This window comes from Lactuca virosa, chromosome 3, assembly GCF_052849685.1.
Source record: "Lactuca virosa cultivar CGN04683 chromosome 3, Lactuca_virosa_CGN04683_v6, whole genome shotgun sequence".
Taxonomy (NCBI): Eukaryota; Viridiplantae; Streptophyta; class Magnoliopsida; order Asterales; family Asteraceae; genus Lactuca; species Lactuca virosa.
In genome coordinates, this window is record NC_136428.1 from 112,525,982 (window position 1) to 112,533,558 (window position 7,577).

General features: G+C 36.8%; 2 non-coding genes across 2 annotated transcripts; both read left to right on the forward strand.

The window, feature by feature from the left end:
• The first annotated feature begins 265 nt into the window (after window positions 1–265).
• Window positions 266–372, forward strand: LOC145167940 (small nucleolar RNA R71). The gene has a single exon (XR_013741539.1). It is a non-coding gene; the product is annotated as a small nucleolar RNA R71 (small nucleolar RNA).
• Window positions 373–6,659: 6,287 nt separating this feature from the next.
• Window positions 6,660–6,766, forward strand: LOC145167958 (small nucleolar RNA R71). The gene has a single exon (XR_013741557.1). It is a non-coding gene; the product is annotated as a small nucleolar RNA R71 (small nucleolar RNA).
• The last annotated feature ends 811 nt before the right edge of the window (window positions 6,767–7,577 follow it).

The window sequence follows — 7,577 nt, forward strand, 5'->3', positions numbered from 1 at the left end:
TGACTAGTCCATATTTGTCATTCTTCTGTCCATGGTGTTAAGCATAGCTAGTACAGTAGCCATGTCTTCAGAATGTCCACCCCCGATGCCTTTTTCTCCTTCATGTCTTGGATTGTGGTACTCACGAGAATGCTTTGAGAATTCTTCAATCAACTCCTTGACTTCGACCGGATTTTTTTTAGTTAGTGGTCCTTGAGAATCAAGGAGTTGCCTTGTCATGACATTCACCCCATCATAGAATATAGACACTTCTTGTTGTATGTTAAGGTCATTTTGAGGACAATTTCTTAGTAAGCCGTTATAACGCTCCTATGCCTCATAAAGTGATTAACCCAGATTTTGCTGAAAGTTTGCTATTGCCTTCTTGAGTTTAGCTATTTTTGAAGGTGGGAAAAATTGTTCCAAAAATTGCTCTCACATTTGTGCCCAAGTAGTTATTGCCGCGTTGAAAAAGCCTGACTCTCTTCTTCAGCAGCACTTCAAGCTTCTCTTCCGTCTACCGATCACCGAGTGGAAGTGCTTTCAACCAATCTTTTGCAGCTCCCTTAAAAGTGACGAGAAGCATCCTTAACAAAGCTGTCTCTCTAGGCATATTAGGGATGTTGAAATAGTCAGCTATGTCTTTGACCTCATCAAGGTGCTTGTAAGCATCCTCATGATCCTTCCCATAAAATGGAATATCTTTAAGTGCAGAAAGAATGTGTCCTTTCAACTCGAATGTAGCAATGGCAGGAATTGCAGGTTGTACTAAACCAGGACCAACATCATCTCAGATTCTCTTCTTATACGCTCCCATCGAAATATTAGCTATGTCCGTCATGGTGTCTTGCTAAAATAAAACTAAAAAACACGCATAAAAAGGAACAAAAGAGAAATAAACGAAAACTAACTGAAGCAAGACCATGACGTGGTTACAGATCAGACAGAAAAATAAATGTAGAAAAATAACTTTTTGTGGTTTTTACCCCACAAAAATGATCGATTAACCTAAAGCAAATAAATTAACAACTAAAATAGTCGTTCCCCGGCAACGGCGCCAAAAACTTTGATGTGCACAAAAGTACCTACTAGTTTTAAATTTATAACCTAACTAACTTAACTAACTAATATGCACCTAGGCAGTGTACCTAGTCGGATTGTAGTGTAGTAAAGTAAGTTGGGGTCGAACACAGTGAACGGATTTAATGAACTAAAATAATTACTCTAAATTAATCTAAAATCAAACAATAATTTAAAAGGTTTTTTTATCTGATTTTGCAAGTTCAGACAAACTTAATTACTAAACAAAGGTTCAATCAATTACTAAAAACACTCCCGTTTAGTTCGAATTCACTTCTTCTTTATGGTTAGCTAACAATTATGGATTATGAAAGTTGGTTACCTAATATTATATTATTAGTAATTTAAATCCAAATTTACTAATATATAACTAACTCATGTAAAATTATGCATGGTCACACAAAATCATTTATGGATTATGAATAGGCTATGTAAGATTCATTATGCAAACATAATTATGGTCATAACTTATGTTCTCCAGCACAGCTAAATTTAATTACTTCAATCACTTATCTAAGAGTGGGTCGATCCTAACTCTAGCAATTCAATATTCACTAAATCACTAGGTGTCAAGTTCATGTAATTTAATAATCACTAAGCCACACAGAACATGAATTCAAGCAACTAAACAACCAAATATTAGCATGCTAGGTATTAACAATCAAACACAAACACAATACCAACAAGTCAAATCCATAATTAATTAAACTAATCCATAAGTTGAAGCTTCATCTAGCTAAACAGGAGTAGCTAAATTCAGCTACTCATGGTAGAAATCAAACACAAAAACTCAATAGAGATAAATCTAAACATGATCAAACCGAATAAATTGATGTTTTCGTCTATATCTCTTCAAAACTTGAGCTCCAATCGTTTCCTCCTCTTCTAAGTTTTTTCCAGAGGTTATTTTTCGTAATGCTTCTCCAGAAAGTCACCTCCAAGTCCCTCAATTCGACCCTATGTTCGGATATATATACTATCCTAAATTCTGGCCACCATGTCGTGGTAATGGCACTACGTCGTGGTCCTAGTGTTTATCCCGTATTTCCCAAGCCAGCGTCAAGAATCACGAAGATTCCATTCACCACATCATGGTGGGATCACCACGTCATGGTGGTTGAAAATCCAACTTTTCTCAAAACACAAAAGTCGTCCGAAATTGTGTCTAGTTTTCAGATCATTTTGAATCACCTTAATCGGATTTACGAGTCATGAGATATGGTCAAAATACTGACAAGGGGTCAAGCTGTCTAGTAACATCCTTCTTGTGTCTTCTTCTTGTCTAAGCTCGTATTTTCCTGCTTCCAGCTTCCATATTGCTTCCAAGAATGTCTTCATGCTACATAATAGATATTAAGCATAATAAGTACCTTTTGTTCTATAATAAGCATAAATATAGAATAAAATATTAAGATATGATGTAAAATATATATATGTAGATATGCACATATCAAAATACCCCACACTTATATTTTGCTTGCCCTCAAGCAAAACAAATTAATTTTAATTTAAACCTTCATCACCACCATCATATTGAACAATCCATTTCAAATTCAGCCATTATACCAAGACCTCAATGCGCATATTTGTGTCTAAAATCCGAACAACCTCCCAATCCTAAATACTCACAATCCTTATGAACCTTCACCCCTTAGTTTATACGACACTCATTTTTGCAACCCTCCGAATCAATCCTCAGAACTCTTTCTTAACCTCAAGGTATTTTTGGTTAAACCCAAGCATACATAATCTAGAAATTACAACTTAAGATACCACAATGGAGCTCTTGGAATTCTTCACTTCTTTGATATTTGATCTTTGATTTCTTTGAATTCACCACCTTTTTGTTTGATATTTGGTATCTTCAATTTTTTTTCTTTGGAAGTTTTGATTTTTTGATCTTCATACTTTGATAGCTCCAAAATTCTTACAACTTTTTGGTAATTTCTCTCCTTTTTTTTTCACATGTATCTCACTTTTTTTCACTCAAATCCTACATGCTTAAGCAAGGGAGCTTAACTTCAACCTTTACTGGTTAGAGATATTAGTCTATGTGTAATGACTACATAAGCTCTCCTGGATAGATTTTAGGTTTAGGCTGCAAAACATATTATGCCATATAAACTACCAGATTACCTTTCATATCTCACGGCTTTTCACTAAGACTTGAGAAGCCACAAATATACTATAACATGTATTGGCTCGGTTGAACATTTGAGCTCTCGTTGGATCATCCCACATAACACTAGCAACTTAAGTTCAAATTATTACTAGATTTAATTATTAGATTATTATTTCAAATCTATTAAAAATTTTAAATTTACTAATTTTTTAGCAATTTACTTTTTATACCCCTACCCCACATGCCCTCATTGTATGCAATGCAAAACATATAATTAAAAAGAGGGAGAAAAAGGAACAGACTCCCCTGGGATAGAAGATACATCTCGAATCGTGTATAGGATCTCTAGCTTGCTCTAAAGTGTGGAAACAGAATTGGAAAGTAGAATGACAGCCTCATGATGTGATGAAAAACTCCCCCACGACATAGGAAAGTGTCAACCATGTCGTGGCAGTCGGGACATTACTTCATCATGGCGTAAAAATAAAATTTGATGGTGTGGGAACAGCTCATCCATACCATGTAATTCAATATAGAATTGGAAACGCCACTCTTGAACACCTAGACTACTGAAAGTACGGGATCAGACTCGAACAACAGACTCGAAAAGCACCACCTCGTGGCAGAATTCACCACCTCGTGGTGGCTCAAACAGATTATTTTTCTGGTATTCTGACTGCGACAACACGACGTGGTGGGGATTACCACGACGTGTTGGTATTGAAATTGCAATAATCGGTGCCAGAATGAGCTGATTTCTAGAATATATGTGGCACCAACGAATGTACGAAGCTGTTAAGCGTGACTCCTCACTTATCGACGCAAACAAACACCCGAAAAATTGCTCCAATCTCGCTTCTCTCGTCGTTTTCTAATCTTTCTCTATAAAGAACCTTCTTTTGTCAATAATACCCTCACTCGGACTCTAAATATAATACCTGGAAAGCTTCTTCTTGTGAATGCAAATGTGCCAGATCGAATGAAATTAAAGAACCATTCTTGAAAAAAATGTGTTGAACAACTGCCACGACGTGTTGATGATGTCCACGTCGTTTTGTCTTCTTTTCAGTAAATATGCTTCAAAATGCTTTTCTCTTCATTATTTGGGAACCCCACACTTATTCAAAAACTTGTTCTTCAATTATGATCTTTAAAAATCGCACGGCTTCTTCAAATTAAGCTCCTTCACTGCTTCACTTTCGTTCAACACTACAAAATAAGATCAAGAACTAGAGAAACGCATCATCATTCGGTTAAGGTGAAATAAGACTAACACGAAAAATAAAACACTAAATCAAATTACAAAAGAAAATGCAAAGTCTAAAAAAACATCGGGTTGCCTCCCGATAAGCGCTTCTTTTTGTTGGAGTCATGAGTCGGACTCCATGTCTCCTCACGTTGAATTATCCGGAGTATCCATCACCAATTTAATATTTTGATCCTTCCACTTCCTTTTGTATGATTGAACGCGTCGAATGTATGCTTTTTTAGAATTTTCTTTTTTAGCTTTTACTTCATTCACATCGAGCTTTCTTTTGGTCCCTTTATTATCCATTTTTTCTTCCTTCTTTAGCTCTATGGAAACCATCTTTTCATCCATATTCACGCTCTTTTCTTCGGAAGTAACCTCGTCCTCGTCACTCGATAATTCGTCACTTTCCTTGCTTACCCAAGAAGTTGGATTTGTGTAGGCAATTACTTCAACTAAAAATGGAACGGATGCTCTCGGTTTCGTGCGTTTGACTTGTTGAATTGTCTTTAGTTCTTCTTCCATTAGCTTCTCCAATTCTCCAAGTTCATCTTCTTCATCAATATTGAAAACCTCACCTTGAACATCACTCCCTTGGAAACCATCTTCTAATCCAAAAGTTTCCTCTTCATCTCCAACTCTCAAAGTGAGCTTGGACTCGCGAATATCAACCAAGGCACCAACAGTATTTAGTAAAGGGCGAGCAAGAATAATTGGAACACCGGCATCTTCTTTCATGTCCATAACCACAAAATCAATTGGAAAAACAAATTTCCCAATTTTTACTAAGATGTCTTCTCCAATGCCCTTGGGTTGTGTCACTAAATGGTTGGCCATGTGAATAGTCATTCTTGTAGCCTTCAATTTTGGAATATTGAGCTTCTTATAAAATGAGAAAGGCATCAAATTTATGCTAGCCCCAGAATCGGCTAAAGCATATGTCTTCAAATTATTTCCAAATTTACATGGAAGAGTGAGTCCTCCAGGATCCCCCATCTTCTTTGGTAACTCTCCCAATACAACTTTGGAACTTTGCTCACTAAGAATAACCTTGGAATTTTTCTTCAATTGTTGACGAGTATCTAGTAAGTCTTGTATGAACTTCACATATTTAGGAACCTTAGATAACGACTCAATAAAAGGAGTATTTATTGGGATACCCTTTACTTGTTTTATAAATTCCAAGTGCTCCCGTTCCAGTGGATGAAGATTAGCTCGGGACAGAAACGGCAAGGGAGGACGATAAGTCGGAACAGTTGCTTAATTTTCTAGTTCAGACTGGTCCCACATCGTGATCATAGTAAGCTCATGTCGTGAGCTCGGTTGTTCAGCAGAATTTTCATTTTCGAGCTTTGACATTTTCGGCTTTGGTTCGGACATCTTCGGCTCCTCTTCTAAAGCTTCTAGGAACTCAGAAATAGCTTCTTCTACAGTATCAATCACCACATGTGGTTGTGTCTTCTTCTCGGGAGTTCGTGGAGATAATTTTTCATTCACCAAAGTCGTTAGTTGACCGAGTTGGGCTTCGAGATTGTGGATCGATGCTTGATGATTTCTTAATGAGGCTTGCTGGTCAATCATCATAGCTTGTTGTTCTTTCATCATGACTTGTTGTTCCTTCATCATTAATCTTTGATCTCTTATGGATGCATCTGTGTCGTCATGTCTTTTTTCTGAAGCCTCCATAAAATGAGCTAACATATTGTCTAAGTCAACTTTCTTTTCAGCTGGTGGTTGTTCCTTTTGGTAAAAGCCTCGGCCAGTCTGCCTATATTTTTGTTCTTTTTGCTTCTTGTACTCATCGTAAGGCAACCATTCTTTCTTTGGTTTTCTCCAATCTTCATCATATTTATCCCCACTCGAATAGAAAAATTGAGCCTTTTGTTTCCATGTTCATCCAAGTGGCATTATTTTGTCAAGTGTGGACCATTGCATCATTCACATCCAACTCTAATAGCATGAATTGACTAGTCCATATTTGTCATTCTTTTGTCCATGGTGTTAAGCATAGCTAGTACAGCAGCCATGTCTTCAGAATGTCCACCCCCGATTCCTTTTTCTCCATCATGTCTTGGATTGTGGTACTCACGAGAATGCTTTGAGAATTCTTCAATCAACTCCTTGACTTCGACCGGATTTTTTTTAGTTAGTGGTCTTTGAGAATCAAGGAGTTTCCTTGTCATGATATTCACCCCATCATAGAATATAGACACTTCTTGTTGTATGTTAAGGTCATTTTGAGGACAATTTCTTAGTAAGCCGTTATAACGCTCCTATGCCTCATAAAGTGATTAACCCAGATTTTGCTGAAAGTTTGCTATTGCCTTCTTGAGTGTAGCTATTTTTGAAGGTGGGCAAAATTGTTCCAAAAATTGCTCTCGCATTTGTGCCCAAGTAGTAATTGCACCGGGTGGAAGTGCTTTCAACCAATCTTTTGCAGCTCCCTTAAAAGTGACGAGAAGCATCCTTAACAAAGCTGTCTCTCTAGGCATATTAGGGATGTTGAAATAGTTAGCTATGTCTTTGACCTCATCAAGGTGCTTGTAAGCATCCTCATGATCCTTCCCAGAAAATGGAATATCTTTAAGTGCAGAAAGAATGTGTCCTTTCAACTCGAATGTAGCAGTGGCAGGAATTGCAGGTTGTACTAAACCAGGACCAACATCATCTCAGATTCTCTTCTTATACGCTCCCATCGAAATATTAGCTATGTCCGTCATGGTGTCTTGCTAAAATAAAACTAAAAAACACGCATAAAAAGGAACAAAAGAGAAATAAACGAAAACTAACTGAAGCAAGACCATGACGTGGTTACAGATCAGACAGAAAAATAAATGTGGAAAAATAACTTTTTGCGGTTTTTACCCCACAAAAAGGATCGATTAACCTAAAGCAAATAAATTAACAACTAAAATAGTCGTTCCCCGGCAACGGCGCCAAAAACTTTGATGTGCACAAAAGTACCTACTAGTTTTAAATTTATAACCTAACTAACTTAACTAACTAATATGCACCTAGGCAGTGTACCTAGTCGGATTGTAGTGTAGTAAAGTAAGTTGGGGTCGAACACAGTGAACGGATTTAATGAACTAAAATAATTACTCTAAATTAATCTAAAATCAAACAATAATTTAAAAGGTTTTTTTA